The sequence below is a fragment of the Myotis myotis genome, unplaced genomic scaffold (assembly GCF_014108235.1).
Source record: "Myotis myotis isolate mMyoMyo1 unplaced genomic scaffold, mMyoMyo1.p scaffold_m19_p_5, whole genome shotgun sequence".
NCBI classification, from domain to species: Eukaryota; Metazoa; Chordata; class Mammalia; order Chiroptera; family Vespertilionidae; genus Myotis; species Myotis myotis.
Genome location: NW_023416357.1, coordinates 63,553,992 through 63,569,927, shown reverse-complemented (window position 1 = coordinate 63,569,927; position 15,936 = coordinate 63,553,992). Strand labels below are relative to the sequence as shown.

Here is a 15,936-nt window from a genome sequence, read left to right as displayed (position 1 = left end):
AAGGGGCACTTACCCCGTTTGCAGGCTTGATCCCCAAGTGTGGGAGGCAACCATTTGATATGTCTCTCTCACATAGATGTTTCTCTCTCTCTGTCTCTCCCTCTCCTTTCTACTCTCTCTAAATATCAATGGAAAAAATTTCCTTGAGTGAGGATTAACAACAACAACAAAAAAAACCCCAGAAATTGTGTGCTAAGAAATTTAGTGAAATTATCGCCTTAAAATTATTTTGTTATACATTTATTACCAACAGTTCTCCATGAAAAGATGACTTGTTTTATTTTGAAAATGCCCTTTACTAATATGCATTTTTTAAGTTCTTGAACTCATCTTATGTGGGGTTTTTTGTGTGTGTGTCCACTACTCTAGATCCCATAATCTTACGTTTTTATCACTTCATCTATATAAATATGTGCCCCCTCCATTTTAAGACTGGGTTTAGAAAACTTTTCAAAAAGGAAAACCAAAGGTCACATAATTAATAAGTGGTGAAATAACAGAATTCAGAGATCTCTCAGTTTTATCTACCTTTTCTTAAATTCAGTAATTACAAAAAATGCAGGGAAAAGCTGCAGTTAAAATGCTATAGTAGTTGCTCCATGAATCAGTTTAGTTTCATAGAAAAAAACTTTAGTATGTCTGTTAGTTTTTATTATTTTCATTTATATATATGTATTACATATATATGATAGAATTATAAACCATCTTTTAAGCTATTTTAAACTATAAGCAAATATATGTTCTTTAATATTAATTTACTATATTTATTTATTAGTTTTTTTCTTTTTTTAAAAATATATTTTATTGATTTTCCACAGAGAAGAAGGGAGAGGGATAGAGAGTTAGAAACATCGATGAGAGAGATCAATCAGCTGCCTCCTGCACACCTTCCAGTGGGGATGTGCCTGCAACCAAGGTACATGCCCTTGACCGGAATCGAACCTGGGACCCTTCAGTCCGCAGGCTGACGCTCTATCCACTGAGCCAAACCGGTTCGGGTATTTATTAGTTTTTTGAATTAGAAGAACTTTTCCTGTATGTATTTAAAAAATTCTATATAGACCTTTATTATATAAATTTTAGGTAATAAAAATATAGGCAGAAATATACATCTTCATTTTTTTCCTTTTTTTTTTTTATCCCTTTTTTAGTGTAAAAGAAGTTGAGTTATTTCATACTGATAAATAAATTTTAAATCTAGGAGCTTTCCTAAAGGTTTTCTTAAATTACTATCATAGCAAAATAAAATGAAACAAAACCCCATAGAATGTATACATCTCTTCTGTATGTAGAGGATTGTTAAACATTTATGTACAGTAAAAAATTTTCATGTTTCAAAAAAATCTTTTATAGTCATTAATTTTTATCAACAGTACATAATTTGGTCCACATGTTTAATTAAAACCATTATCTTTCTTTTGGGAAGCATTTATTATACAATACCAAAAACAGTACATGGAAAAAAAAAGCATGCATCTATTTTCCTCTAAATTGGGATACTTTGAACAAGTAGAAGAGAATGTGCATCTCTGCATGAAGAATCCTTAATTTTAAGTCTTTGACACAGCTGAATATTAAAGGATATATATGTATATATAAAATATAAACGATATATATGTGTGTGTGCATATATGTGTGTATATATACATATATATTTCCCTTTTTGCTATAATTTCTTAAAATCAGGAGGAATTCTTTGGTATCAATTGAGGGAAACTTTTGAAAATTATCTTAGTTTTTAAGTCCCTAAAATTTTTTGAGTCAGAGATATAAATATTAAATCATTTAATCAACAGAACCAATGATTAGTTTAAAATATATTTTAAAAAATCTCAAGTAAGATGTTGATACGTGACCATATATTTCTGGTTTTAAAAGTTACCCTTTTGCATTTGCTTTTGTTTTTGTGAGTTTAAAGAGGTAAGGTAGAGGGTTGTTTTGCTATTTGCACTTTTTTTCTCTTTTAAAATTGTAAATGCTTGAATTTGTTTTATTCTTTAATTCTAGTTGATATATAAAGGAAGATTTACTGTAGAAAACATTTGGATTTATAAAAACTCCATCAGTAGTTTTCAGGTGTTCAACAGAATAAATGTGAGATATACCCATGACACTTTTGTCCATGGTAAAATATCAATTGCAAAAAAAAATTACAGGTTACACTGGGTGAAAAAGGTGAAGGGATTGAGAAGTACAAAATACAGAATAGTGACAGAGACATAAATTACAGCATAGAGAATGTAGTCAATTATAATAGCCGTAATAAATACATAATGGGTCCAGGTGGGTACTTGAAACATTGGGGTGACCACTCTGAAAAGTACTTGATTATCTAACCACTATGCTGTGCAGCTGAACCTAATATAAAATAATACTGAATGGAAACCGTAATTGAAGAAAAAAGCCCAGAAAAAAATAAGTGTAATGTGGGATCCAAGATAGGACCTTGAAACAGAAGAAAAAAGCATTAGGGGGAAAATAAATAAGATTTGTACCTTAGTTAATCTTTAAGTTTTGAAAATTGTACTGTGCCTATGTATTTTGTTAATATTAGAGGAAGTGGGTTTGAAGAGATATGAAAACTGTGTTGTATTTGTGCCACTTTTTATCAAGTCTTTAATTATAAAATAAAAGGATTTTTTAAATGAAAAAATTACCCATTACACAAACTTACAACTGTAATCTCACAACTGTAATCAGAATTCTCTGTGAGAATGGTTACGTTCTTTTTAAGCTTTAAAAAATTCATTTTCTGAAACCTTTAAGTGTAGGATCTAAGATTTAGTTTCATTTACCCATCATTTCAGATGTTCTGGGAAGAAATATCTAATGATTTTTCCATGACATCTGCCCTTTTTTTCAGATTCTCGCCTGACATTTTATCGTGTTATTGTGTTCCACGCTATTTAGTTCCTCCGGGAGCCTTCCGACTTTCACAGGCACGGCTTCAATCAGCTTCTGCAGCGTGGATAACTTACCTAGGGACCAGGCCTTCCTGCACAAGCAGCCAGTCATGAACAGGGGCAGACTAGCCTTATTCTTTTAAATTTTAATATTTACATATTTTTGCATTTCAAACTATAGATACTCATTTTAGCAATTCTTTGAAAAGTGAAAGCCACTGAGTTTCATTTAGGAAAAAAAAATACGTATCTTTACCTAAAATGGGAGGACTATGTAGAAATGAGCCTACCTGCTGGTTTTTCTTTTCTTTTTCAAATTTTTTGCATTGTGACTTAAGCATTTTGCTATATCAGAAATTACTATCTTCTTCTTCTTCTTCTTCTTTTTTTTTAGCACATATTTCTGCAGTGTAAACCTGCTTGTGTAGGTATTATTTTAAGAAGTGTTTAAAAGTATCCTGTGTGTGCACAAATAGGCCTTAATGGTATTTTGGGTGGGTGGGGATAAGAGCCTCAGGCTTACTTAAGGAGAAGAGAAGCGTTTGCTGAGGGAGCTTTAAACTAGTGACATAGCAGTTTATTCCGTATGTCATAGAGACGCCGCTCTACTCCCATCAGTTTAAAAGAAAACAAGGTTTGGTATATCTTGACTAAATGACTTTAAAAGTACTAAAGATTTTGGGAAACTGTTATAAATCAGACTGCTTTAGAGTAGAAACAAAAATTAGGGGCTACTTATTTAAGTTAGGTATCAATATTGGAAATTAGGTAATAGAGGAAAAAGTACTATATTGTATTATAATGAAATATTGGCACTATATAAAACTGACAGTTTATTTTAATTATTATTTAGATTAAGCTAGAATTTCAATGTAGATATGGAAGAAAAGGCTCTCATTTTAAAAACTGCAAGGATAATATATACATATATATACATATATATATATATAAAATTTAAGTGCTAAAATATATATTGTTTTAAATTTTTTATTTTAAAAACATGTAAGAACTAACTTGGGTTTTTAATGAGTGGTTAATAATGGAATAAATAAACATGGGTCTGAAAATTAAATGATTATAATAAATTTGGAATTGGAAAACTTCTGGTACTTTAAAATTCTGTTGAGAGTAGCTTATATTTAGAATTCAGCCAGGCATTGAGTCTTAAGCTGTTTTTACAAATAAAGACTATAATGTTATACAGAAGCTTGAATTTTCAAAAATACAATGATTCTGGTTTAGCTTAATATCATAATTTTTGTTTTAAAACTACCTTTCTAGCAAAGGGTACAATGTTCAATACTTAGAATTCTACATTATGAGTAAAGCTAGTAAAAAATAACTTAAATTAGTTATTTCTTAATTTATAATGAACACTGGGATAATATTTTAAAGTTTATTTCTGAGTTTCTTAACATTTTTGCAGTACTGAATGTTAATTTATAAAAGAAATGTTTCAGCAACATTTTTAAAAACTGTGTTAGCTGTCTCCTATAGATGAATAGGCAGTAAGTATCAGTTTTAAAATACTTTTGTGAAGTAACCAAAATTACTTTCCTGCTACATAGAAACAGTTAAAATAATGTTTTATGCATTGAGTTTTTTGATGTTTGAGTTTTAAAAATTGCCACATACTCTTAAAATGCTTTCATTGAACTAGAATATACTTTTGGGATATTTATTTTCTTTATAAGCAGAGATTGAGCACCACCTGTTGGCCAAACTAATGTATTTCAGTTTGTGAATTCAGCAAAATAATTTTGTTGGAATGATTAAATCCATTAATTACTGAGGTCTATATATTATATAATTCTGTCACAATATAGATTTTCTAAAAGCTCTACTTAATAAAGTTCACTAGAATGCCTTTATTATTGTAAATTATAAAATCCATCTAATGGTAAGTTTTCCTAACTTTGCTGTATACTACTGAATAGTAAGTTATCCTTTTTAAGGAAGTGAATGGTCTTAACCCTGTGTTTATTGATGAAGTTATTAAAAGAGGTGATTATTTTATTTGCCCTATCTGGAAATTATCAAAGTAAGGATCATTAAGCCAGAATTTCAATGTAGATATGGATGAAAAGACTCTCAGACATTAGATATTTCATATGTTATTATCTGTGATAGATGTAATTTTTAAGAAAATGAAATCATTATTTGTTTTTATTTTTTAATAATATGAAGTAAAAAAAGATAACTGAATTCTTGTGTTAAAAGCAACAATTACTATTTTTATTGCAGTTATATATTTTTTGTAACTTTAGACTTTTATTTTGTTGAATATTTTATTTCATTTGAAATGGATACATATAACTTAAGTAGGCGTTAAGAAAGCAAATTACTAATTTTAAATGTTAACTTTAATAATAGATGTTATTACAAATATTAATAAAATAAGCTACTAACTTACTCAGTGCAAAGCAAAAACTGTCTAAAGTGACCTTGATACTCTCAAATATATTAAAATTTATTTTCTTTAAGACTGGGTATAGAAGGCATCTGTGGTACTTCTTCCATTACTGACATCAAAGTGAGTGCTACAACTGTATCCAAGTCCTGAACCTCATAGATTAATAATGTACAGTAAATAAATCAGTGCTTTTGGGTTTTTAGGGAGGTTGATCTTTTTATTTTAGATCATACTTCCTAAGAAGAGATTACTTCATGCTTAGTATTAGATGTATTCTTAGCAATAAAGTAGTATAAATATGACTAAAATAAACAAGTTTAAGAATCTAACATTGGTATTTTATATTTCAGACCAGTAATAACAAATTTTTTAAATATAAAATTAAGACTTTTAATGTCTGCTGTATTTGATTGTTTCAAGTCATGAATCATATCCCAATTCCCCTCAACTCCTGTTGCTTTTTCCTATTTCCATTTAATGTCTTCACTTCTTAGCCTTCTAAGCTGGAAACTTCAGACTCAGTCCTGTCTCTCATCTCTCCTGTCAAATTCAGTTTCTAAGCTTTAAAAATGACTCTTCATTCAGTCTTCTCTCCACATTCCTGCCCTACTTCAGTGTTCCGCATCTCTCTGATTTATTCCAGAAGCTTCCTACTGTTATTGTTTCTAGTCTCTTTCCAATTTCACTGTATTGTCAGTAGCACTGAAAAGTTTTTTGTTTTGTTTTTCTACTAAAACATTTGACTGGCCATATTAAAAATTCTTCTTTGGCTGTCAATTTCCTGCCACAAGTAAAATCTAAATTCCTTAGGATGGCATTCACTGGGACCTTATAATCTGGTTCCAATCTCCCTTTCTAGCCTAACTTTCCCCCCTTCCCACTCTTTGAAAACAAATCTTATCTCCTTTATGAAAAGTGAGTTTTGCTCTATTAGCAATTGGAGTATATTACCAGAAGGTCTCTATCACTAGAAGATTGTTGGTTTATAAATGTACTAGAGGCCTGGTGCACAAAATTCGTGCACTGGGGGAGGGGGGGGGGGTGGGATGTCCCTTAGCCCAGCCTGCACCCTCTCCAATCTGGGACCCCTGTGGGATCGGCCCTAAACCGGCCGTCGGACATTCCTCTAACAATCCGGGACTGCTGGCTCCCAACCACTCACCTGCCTGCCTGCCTGCCTGATTGCCCTAACCACTCCCCTTCCAGCCTGATTGCCCCCAACTGCCCTTCCCTGCCGGCCTGGTGCCCCTAACTGCCCTCCCCTGCTGGCCTGATCGCCCACAACTGTCCTCCCTTGCTGGCCATCTTGTGGCCGTGGGTGCTGCCATATTTGAGGGTGTGGCAGTCAATTATCATATTCCCTCCTTATTGGCTGTGGGCATCGCCATCTTTGAGGGTGGGGCAGTTGATTAGCATATTCCCTCCTTATTGGCTGTGGGTGCTACCATCTTTGCGATGGCAATGAGGGTCAATTAGCATATTCCCTCTATATTAGATAGGATAAATCATTAATAAACCAGTGATTGTATGGTTTGTTTCTTTGAACTTTGAATTCCAAGTACAAAGTATAGTCCTTGGCACACAAGAGGCTCTAAACTTATAGTAAAAAGTATAGACTCTTCAGCAAGACTGCCTGGGGTTCAAATTCTAGCTCTTCTACTTTGTCTTCTGGAGCAGTTTACTTAATTAATTCCTTAGTCGCTAAATTATATATGTAATGTGTTTAGAAGATTGCTTGGTACCTAGTAAAATGCTCAATAAATGTTAACAGTTGTTGCTTATTAAAATAAACTTTAATATTTTAGAATTTGTGAAAGAAACAAATTTGAAGCAAAGTTCTTAAGATTTTTTTTGTAGTTAAATATCACATTTTAAAACTAATTTGAACTATTTTCTTAAGTACCTGAAAACCATTTGCTTATAAGTTTAGTACCTAATAATTGATATGTGTAAAGTTTTAGAAAGTCTGTCCTTCAGAGTTAAAAAGATATGCACATGTATATAGGTAACTATATAACCTTTTTTTAAAAAAAATGTTTTTACTGATTTTTAGAGAGCGAGGAAGGGAGAAAGATAGAGAGATAGAAACATCAAAGATGAGACAGAATCATTAGTTGGCTGCCTCCTGCATGCCTCCTCCTGGGGCTCGAGCCCACAACCTGGGCATGTGCCCTGACTGGGAATCGAACCACTGACCTCTTGGTTCCTGGGTTGATGCTCAACTGCTGAGCCACACCAGGTGGGCCTATGTACTCTTTTATTAAAGTTGTTACAATATGTTAAAGTAATGTTACTAACTACTAACCAAAATGTTTTTTGGGGATACAGAGAAATTTTGTTAAATAAATCAAATAAGAAATTGGCACCATATCTTTTTAGGTAGACTTTTTTTAAGTTTAAAAATGAAGACCTAGCATAGGCTTTTATTTACTTAATTTTTAAAGATAGGCTGACTATAGTAATATCAGTAGGTTTTAAAGGATAACTGAGATTTTTGAAGTAAGTCAGCCTGTCACAAGCTTATGGCAGAAATAGACTTGTTTGTGACTGACAGTGTCTTAGATTTAATGTTTTTGTTTTTTCCCATCATTTTTGCTTGATTACTTTTTTTTACTTATTTTTTTTTTTACTTCCAGCTATGTTCAAAATGATTTCCCTGATTTTCTTTCAGTGGGTTTTGGAGGGAGAATAGGTGGGTACATAAGGAAATGCCAAGAGAAAAAGAAATCTGTGTGTGTGTGTGTGTGTGTGTGTGTGTGTGTGTGTTGTTAAATCTTATTTTATCAATTAGAGATTTTTATTTATAATTTGGCATTGGTAAGATGAAGTTTAAAAGCATTATGCTTCTGAACCTAGATAATTCTCCTTAAAAATTAATATAAACATTCATAATGAATGAGAATGACTAATGTTAATATTAGCTTAGATTGTAAATGTATTTTTAAGGAGTTTACAACTTTTTGAAATTTTAAAAGTATATTTCAGACAATAGAGTGAAAAGAAATTTGATCCTTTGTTGGATTAGATGTTATATTTTGCAACCTAATATCTTTAAGAGTACACATACGGCATAATTTTAAAAAATATAATTATTTTCTATGACTGAATGCTGTTAGAAATAAGTATATATTTGACAGTCTGTGCTTGTGTAACATTTTGTGTGTCGGCTTTGAATTTTTTTTGTAATGATTGACACATTACTCCTGCGTGAGATCCTTACTGTTGATAGTATTCTTAAATAATTTGTGCCATTGACAATTAATAATTTAACTGCAGATAGCTCTCTGTTTACTTTTTGTATGTTCTTTCAACTTCTGATTATAAAATGCACAATATGTTTTACTTTATAAAACACAATATGATTTTGTAAACATCTAATTTATTTGGGGAATTTAATTAAACACTAAAGAATAAATATAGTTTAAAGACCTATAATTTTAAAGTTATACTTTATTGTTTAGTTAATGGTATGTTATTCCCAAAAAGTTGTGTGCTCAAAATCATGTAGGGATATTAAAAGAAGAAACTGATATTTAAAAATTATTTTATAGGAATAAAATTATGATTGTCTCCATATTTGACAGTATCTTTAAATTATTGAACTCACAGTTTTCATACTTTAGATTAAAATGCTTTTAATCATGTCTTAAAATTCATGTAAAATATTTCAGTTTTATATAACTCACATAAATATGCAGTATGTTATTTTATAATGGTAATCCTCATTGCATAACTTACCAATAAATATTTTAATATTAAAGTATCAGTGATAACCATATTTTCAGATTCATAAGAAGATAATAGAAATATACAGTGTTTATTCAACAGATTTATTTGGTGTCTAATAAATAACTGACACTATGCTTTAAGTTTGGATATTTCCCAATTAAGTGTTATTTAGAAAGAAAAAGACATATTAATAGAGAATTAAAATGCAGTGTTATGTGCTATAATGAGGCATGATTTAAAAGAAACTTAGAGCAGTGCTTAAATCTCCTTGGAGATTTAGAGAAGATTTTTGTGAAATGATGATGCTTCAGTTTGTTTACAGGGAATTGAAGAGTATTTCTAGGTGGTAATAGAAAATAAGGAGGGGTTTTACCATGGACACAGACAATAGGGTGCTGAAGGCCTGAGAGGGGGTGGGGGGCTAGAAGGAGGTCAGTAGGGGAAAAAAGGGGACATATGTAATACTTTCAAGAATAAAGAATTATTATTTTTAAAGAAGGGGTTTTAGGTTGAGGAAGCAGTATGTGCAGAGGTGTGGAGGCATTTAAAGAGCAGGGCCAGGAAGAGGGGCTCTGTGCTCTGAGGTTGATTGGAGATGTAGGCTATAAAAGCTTTTTGGAAGTTATCTTAAGAATTTTGGATTTTCTCCTGTAAATGCATTGGCGAAGCATTAAAGAATCTTGAGCAGGATTGTAATGTACCCATTTACATTTTTGGAAGAATATTCTGGTTATAGTGTGGAGGATGAGGGTAGAAAGACAAAGTGAAAGAAATCAGTGCTGTAGTACCCGAAGAGATGGGGAGGGCGACTAAGGCAGTGGCAGTGAGAGCAGAAAGAGAGGGTGTTAAGGAGGTAGAGTTGGCCAACAAGTCTTGATAGTTAATTGGATTTTGGATTCAGAATTTTTTTTAAATTGCTCTGATCAACTTCTAGGTTTCTAGCTTGAGTTGCTACTACTCACTAACCTAGGCCCTAATGGAAAGAGGACATAGTTTTGGAAGTGGGGTGTACTTCAGCAGTAAGCATGTCATGTTTGCGATGTTTGAGATGGAATGTCGGAGGTCTAAAGATCTGAAGCCCAGAAGATAGAGTTTTGAAAAGTAAGAATAATGGTCCCAAAGTCATTTAATCAGATTTATATTATAGTTTGTTAATGACTCTCTAAGAAAAGGGTAAAGTAATGAGAGTAAAAAGAGTTTAGAACTTGGGTTAGAGAAATTTTGGAAAAAAATAAATATGTGTGTATAGTCTATTTTGGATTTTAAAGAGACTGGGATTCATTTCTACTGCTATTAAATTTCAGTTCTCTGCCACCAGTTGTCTTATGTGATTAGGGGAGTTTTCTTAAAAGACAGGAGAACAGATGATGACCCAGCTGTGCTAGATACTGACAAATTTATGGGATGCCTAACTTTTTAGTATAGATCCAACTCACCAAGGGTGGATTGTCTGTGATTTTCTGTTGTGCATGTTGATGTTTCTTTCTGTTGGTGTGGGCAATTGAGAGTTGAGAGAACAAAATCATTAAAGTGAACAAGAATAATTGTTTTGGTATTATTCCACTCATATCATTTATTGCAAATGGAAGTAGTGCAATACTTAATCTAGTATTTTATATATATATATATATATATATATATATATATATATATATATATATACTATATAAGTATGGGTTTTAAAAAATAATCAATTACATTTGACATACAATATTTATTAGTTTCAGGTGTACAGCATAGTAGTTAAGACATTTATATACCTTGTTAAGTGCTCACCCAGATGTCTAGTACCCATTTGACACCGTACTTAGTTAGTACAGTGTTACTGAATATAGTACCTATGCTGCATTTTATATCCTCATGACTATTTTATAATTGATGAGCACCAATTTGTTCTCTGTATTTATGAATTTGTTTCTGTTTTGTTTATTTTGTTATTTAAATTCCACATATAAGCAAAATCATATCAAATGTGTTTTTCTCTGACTTATTTCAATTTGCATAATACTCTCTGAGTCCACCCATATTGTTACAAATGGCAAGATTAATTTCTTTTTATATGGCTGAGTAATATTCTATTATATATATGCACCACATCTTCTTTATTCATTCATCTATCGATGGACACTTAGGTTGCTTCTATAGCTTGGCTATTGTAAAATAGAAGCCCGGTGCACGGATTTGTGCACATTGAAAGGAAATTAATTAGGAGAAATACTTTAGAGCAGTGGTTCTCAACCTTCTGGCCCTTTAAATACAGTTCCTTATGTTGTGACACAACCATAAAATTATTTTCGTTGCTTCTTCATAACTGTAATGTTGCTACTGTTATGAATTGTAATGTAAATATCTGATATGCAGGATGGTCGTAGGTGACCCCTGCGAAAGGGTCGTTCGACCCCAAAAGGGTTGTGACCCACAGGTTGAGAACCACTGCTTTAGAGGCTGGGAGGGACCGCAGGAGGGCTCCAGGGCATGTGCGGCCTGTTGCGCCCAGTCCTGATTGGCCAGACCCCAGCAGCAAGCTAACCTACCGGTCCGAGAGTCTTCCCCCTGGTGGTCAGTGTGTGTCATAGCAACTGGTTGAATGGTCAAACGAATGGTCAGACACTTAGCATGTTAGGCTTTTATTATATAGGCTAATGCTGAAATGAATACCAGGGTGCATGTATCTTTTCAAATTTGTCTCTTGGATTTCTTTGAATAAAGAAATTGCTGGGTTGTATGGCAGTTCTAATTTTTTGAGAAACCTATATTGTTTTCCATAGTGGCTACAACAATTTACAATTCCACCCATAGGTTGCAGGAGCGTTCCCTTTTTTTGAAGGGATTTCAGGTTAGTTGAGTTTAATAAATGATGGAATTAATGGGATTCAGAGAAGGCATAGGTAATATAACTCCTATAAAAGAGGTGATGTCGATTGTAGAGCAGTGTCGTGGCTCTGTTTCATTGATATAGTGGTAATTATTTAAAGTATTTTTTAGTTTAAATGAAAACATCTAAATTGTAGTATTTAAAGGCAATTATAATCTAATTTCCATATAAAAATGTCCAAGGTACAATCTAAATTTATATTACATGAAAAAAAGTCTTTTCTAATCACCTATGCCAAAAAAATTAAGCAGAATGTGCTCGTTGACTTATCTTTTATAGTTTTTAAATAGAATCTTTCTGTTTCTGACATTGCAGAGGAGCCTTTGTACATAAATAACATCCCCATAAATCATCTAAAATGTCTCAGTAAGGACCTGAATAATAACTTTTTGAGTAGTCTGCAAATGACATCTGCGTCAGTAACTACTTTAGGATGATAAAAGCATTTTGCTAACACTGAGCTTCACTCAAAAGTCTTAACTTTAGATTGGCATATGCTGTTTATATATAGTATTTGACTTGTTTGTTAGATGTGTTTTTTTTTCCTTAGACATTTTACTGTTATTTAGCTTGTCAGACATCATTATAAATAGGGGGATAAAAATCTTGGTGGTAGATTTCAGTGTTTTATGCTGAGCATTATTGATCCATAAAGACTTACAATATATTATTCTAAGGTTGTCATTGCTCAAAAGGACTGAGGAAGGATTAAGAAGCTACATTGACAGAAGTCATCATTCTAATGACAGGCAATTTAGTTTGAGGTAACTGAAGCAGGGAAAAGTGCAATCAATCATCACAGCAAGGATTTTCACAAATGTTTACCAGTCTATAATGAATGTTGTGCAGATCATCAAGGTCATTTGATAGCTTCTCTGAGAGTTATGTTTTTATATTCTAACAAAGCAATTCAAGTATTTTAAATGTCCATTTCCTGAAGGTCTGTGGCATGATGAAGCAGTGAAATATAAAAGATTAAGAAGTTGAGAAACATTTAAGAAATTCAGCTAATTCATTACATCCTTGGAAGTAGAAACATTGTTTTCTCTCCAGGGATATTTCCTCAAGTATCTGGGTAAAGAACACACATAAAGGATAATTTAATCTTGATCAAATTTATTTTCTAGTTACTTGTTTTAAAGTTTTAATGCAGTGATAAACATTTTGTGGTTAGCATCTCTTCAAATTATTTCCTCTTGATTTCCTTGAAGGGGAAATCTGCGTGCTGTGTATGAATTTCCTTCTACCCAGGTTCCTCACTGGCTCTGGGACAGTAAATGTAGAGGAGTGCTGAGTTAGGCTATTTGGAGTGAAGGATATGATGGTATGTATTGCACAGTGAGCATGGCCAAGGCTACTTCTGGAATCACTGGTTGTGGCTTTAGAGTTACTTTTGGCTTCAAATTTAGGCCCCATCCTTTACTGGATGGAAGATCTAATCAGGAAACAGAAATCTTTTTTTGTCCCCATTTTCTTTTCTGCAGAATTGGAGTAATAGTACTTTTACCGTGTGGTGATTGTAAGGGTGAATCTTATAGTCTTTATGGGGGCATTATAGTTCTTAACACAAAATAGCACTACGAAGATACTAGTTCATTCCTCTTTCCCACCTGACCTGCCTGAGAGCAAAGGGAGGCATGGTTACTATTTTCCAGTTCAATGAAAATGTACTCTGGATATGTCACAGTAGGCTTACCATAGGCCGGTGCCATCAAGAAGGTGAAAATTGTGGCATGTTATTTCAAAATTGTTTTAATGATTTCATGTAACTGTTTTGATTTAAATTTCTAATCCTCTCTCCTGCAACCAAAACAACAAAAAGCCTGACCTGGCTATTTATTTGACCAAGTGGTTTGTTGGAGTCTTGTGTCATAGGCTCTACCTCAGCCAACCAGATCTCTTGTTGTTGTAATTTTATGGTGAAAGAAGTATCCTGGTCATCTAATTTATGAGTTATACATTTATATTTTATTGAACATTCATAAAGTAATCTTGAAGGTAATTAAATTTATATATATTCATAAAGGTCATTAAGTTATATATATACACACACACACACACACACACACACACACACACATACACATACATAAAATTCTGAGTAAGATGATAATTATTTGTGGAGATGGTGTTCATATTGCTGACTAGCTCTGGTTTTAGGATTACACAGACCTGGACTGTAATTGTGAATGGTCACTTCCCTGTGTGGACTTGAGCACTTAGTTATCCTTGCTGCTCCTTTATTTTCTTATATGCTAAATCAGGATAATAATGGTACCAACATTTGTAGTTGTGTGTTTGATTAAATAAGATAATATATGTATCTTGAGTAAGAAGAATCAAGCTGAAGTTATGCTCTCTTATTTCAAACTATATTCCAAACCTATAGTCATCAAAACAGTGTGGTATTGCCATAAAAAAAAACCAAAAAAACAAAAAAACAAACAAACAAACAAACAAAACAGATACATAGGTCAATGGAACAGAGCAGAGAGCCCAGAAATACACCTACACCTATATATATGGTCAATTAATATACAATAAAGGAACCAAGAATATACAATGGGGAAGGGAGAGTCCAACAAATGGTGGTGAAACTGAACCACTGTTTTACATACCCACAAATTAATTCAAAATGGATAAAGACCTGAAACCATAAAACTCCCAAAGGAAACATCGGCTGAAGCTCCTTGACATTGGTCTTTGGTGTGATTTTTTTGGTTTTGACCTCAAAAGCAAAGCCAACAGAAGCAAAAATAATCAAGTGGGACTACAACAAACTAAAAAGCTTCTATACAGCAAAGAAATCATCCACAAAATGAAAAGGCAATCTACCGAATTGGAGAAAATATTTGCATATCATATATATCTGATAAGAGGTTAATATCCAAAATACATAAAGAACTCATACAACTTACCAGGAAAAGAAGAACAGCAAACAATTTGATTAAAAAATGGGCACAGGATCTGAATAGACATTTTCCCAAAGAGGACATACATTTTTTGGGGCTGGGTATCTGCAGATACAGAGAATTTCTCAATAATTAAGGCTGCCTTTTTATTCTTACGAGCTTCTGTTGTTTTCTTAGAATCTCACCCTTTATATGGTAACATGCCTGGCTTCCCTCCTTTTCGCTTTCCATGGTATCTTCTGGATGCTTGGAGGTTTACTTTTCAAATGTTTTTCTTTAAATTAAATGGATTGGGGTGGCATTGGTTAATGAGATTATATAGGTTTCAAGTGTACATTTCTATGATACATCATCTGTATGCTGCATTGTGTGCTCACCACCTCACAACAGTCAAATAGTCTTTTGTCACCATATATTTGACACCCTCTTTACTCTTTCCTAACTCTACCCCCTTCTCTCCGGTAGCCACCATATTGTCTATGTCTACGAGTTTTTGTTTTTTCTTTTTTGTACATTTATTTCTTTCAGTTTTATATCCTACATATGAGTGAAATCATATAGTTCTTAACTTTTTTTTGTCTGACTTATCTCACTTAGCATGATATGCCCAAGCCCCATCTAGTGTCTTTTCATCTACACGTTTGGAAACTTAGCCTCAGAGTTGTTGAGGAGACCTTTTAGCTTTGGTACTTGCTGCGTACATTGAGGGGTCATAACCACACTACTTTACACTGATATTTTTAGGAACAATAGGGTGAAATGCATTTTATGGCAGCACCAAGGTTTTTTATTTAATATTTCCAGTAATAAAGTAAGTTGGTGAATAAAAAACCTCGTTTCAAAGATTTCAGCTAACATTATTCTTGTACTGTCTTAGGGGCTGGAGATTCAAAGATGAATGGCCCTCTTTTTTGGGAGATCTTAGTTTGTGTGGGTGGTGGAAATGGGGCAAGAGAGGGTGAGGAGGTGACCCAATACCCATATTTTCATATTCTTGCCTCCCTTAAGATTGCTACAAGTGTGGAGAATCAAGATTCCAGCTTTATGATATATTGCTGATATGAAAAATGAATATAAATGAAGGAATTTGGTGGAGAAGGGATG

The 15,936-nt window shown here is 32.9% G+C and overlaps 1 protein-coding gene across 9 annotated transcripts in view; it reads left to right on the top strand.

Annotated features, from left to right (window-relative positions):
- Positions 1-15,936, top strand: part of FBXL17 (F-box and leucine rich repeat protein 17) — a 451,458-nt gene that overhangs the window by 78,440 nt on the left and 357,082 nt on the right. The gene's annotated exons all lie outside the window — the stretch shown is intronic.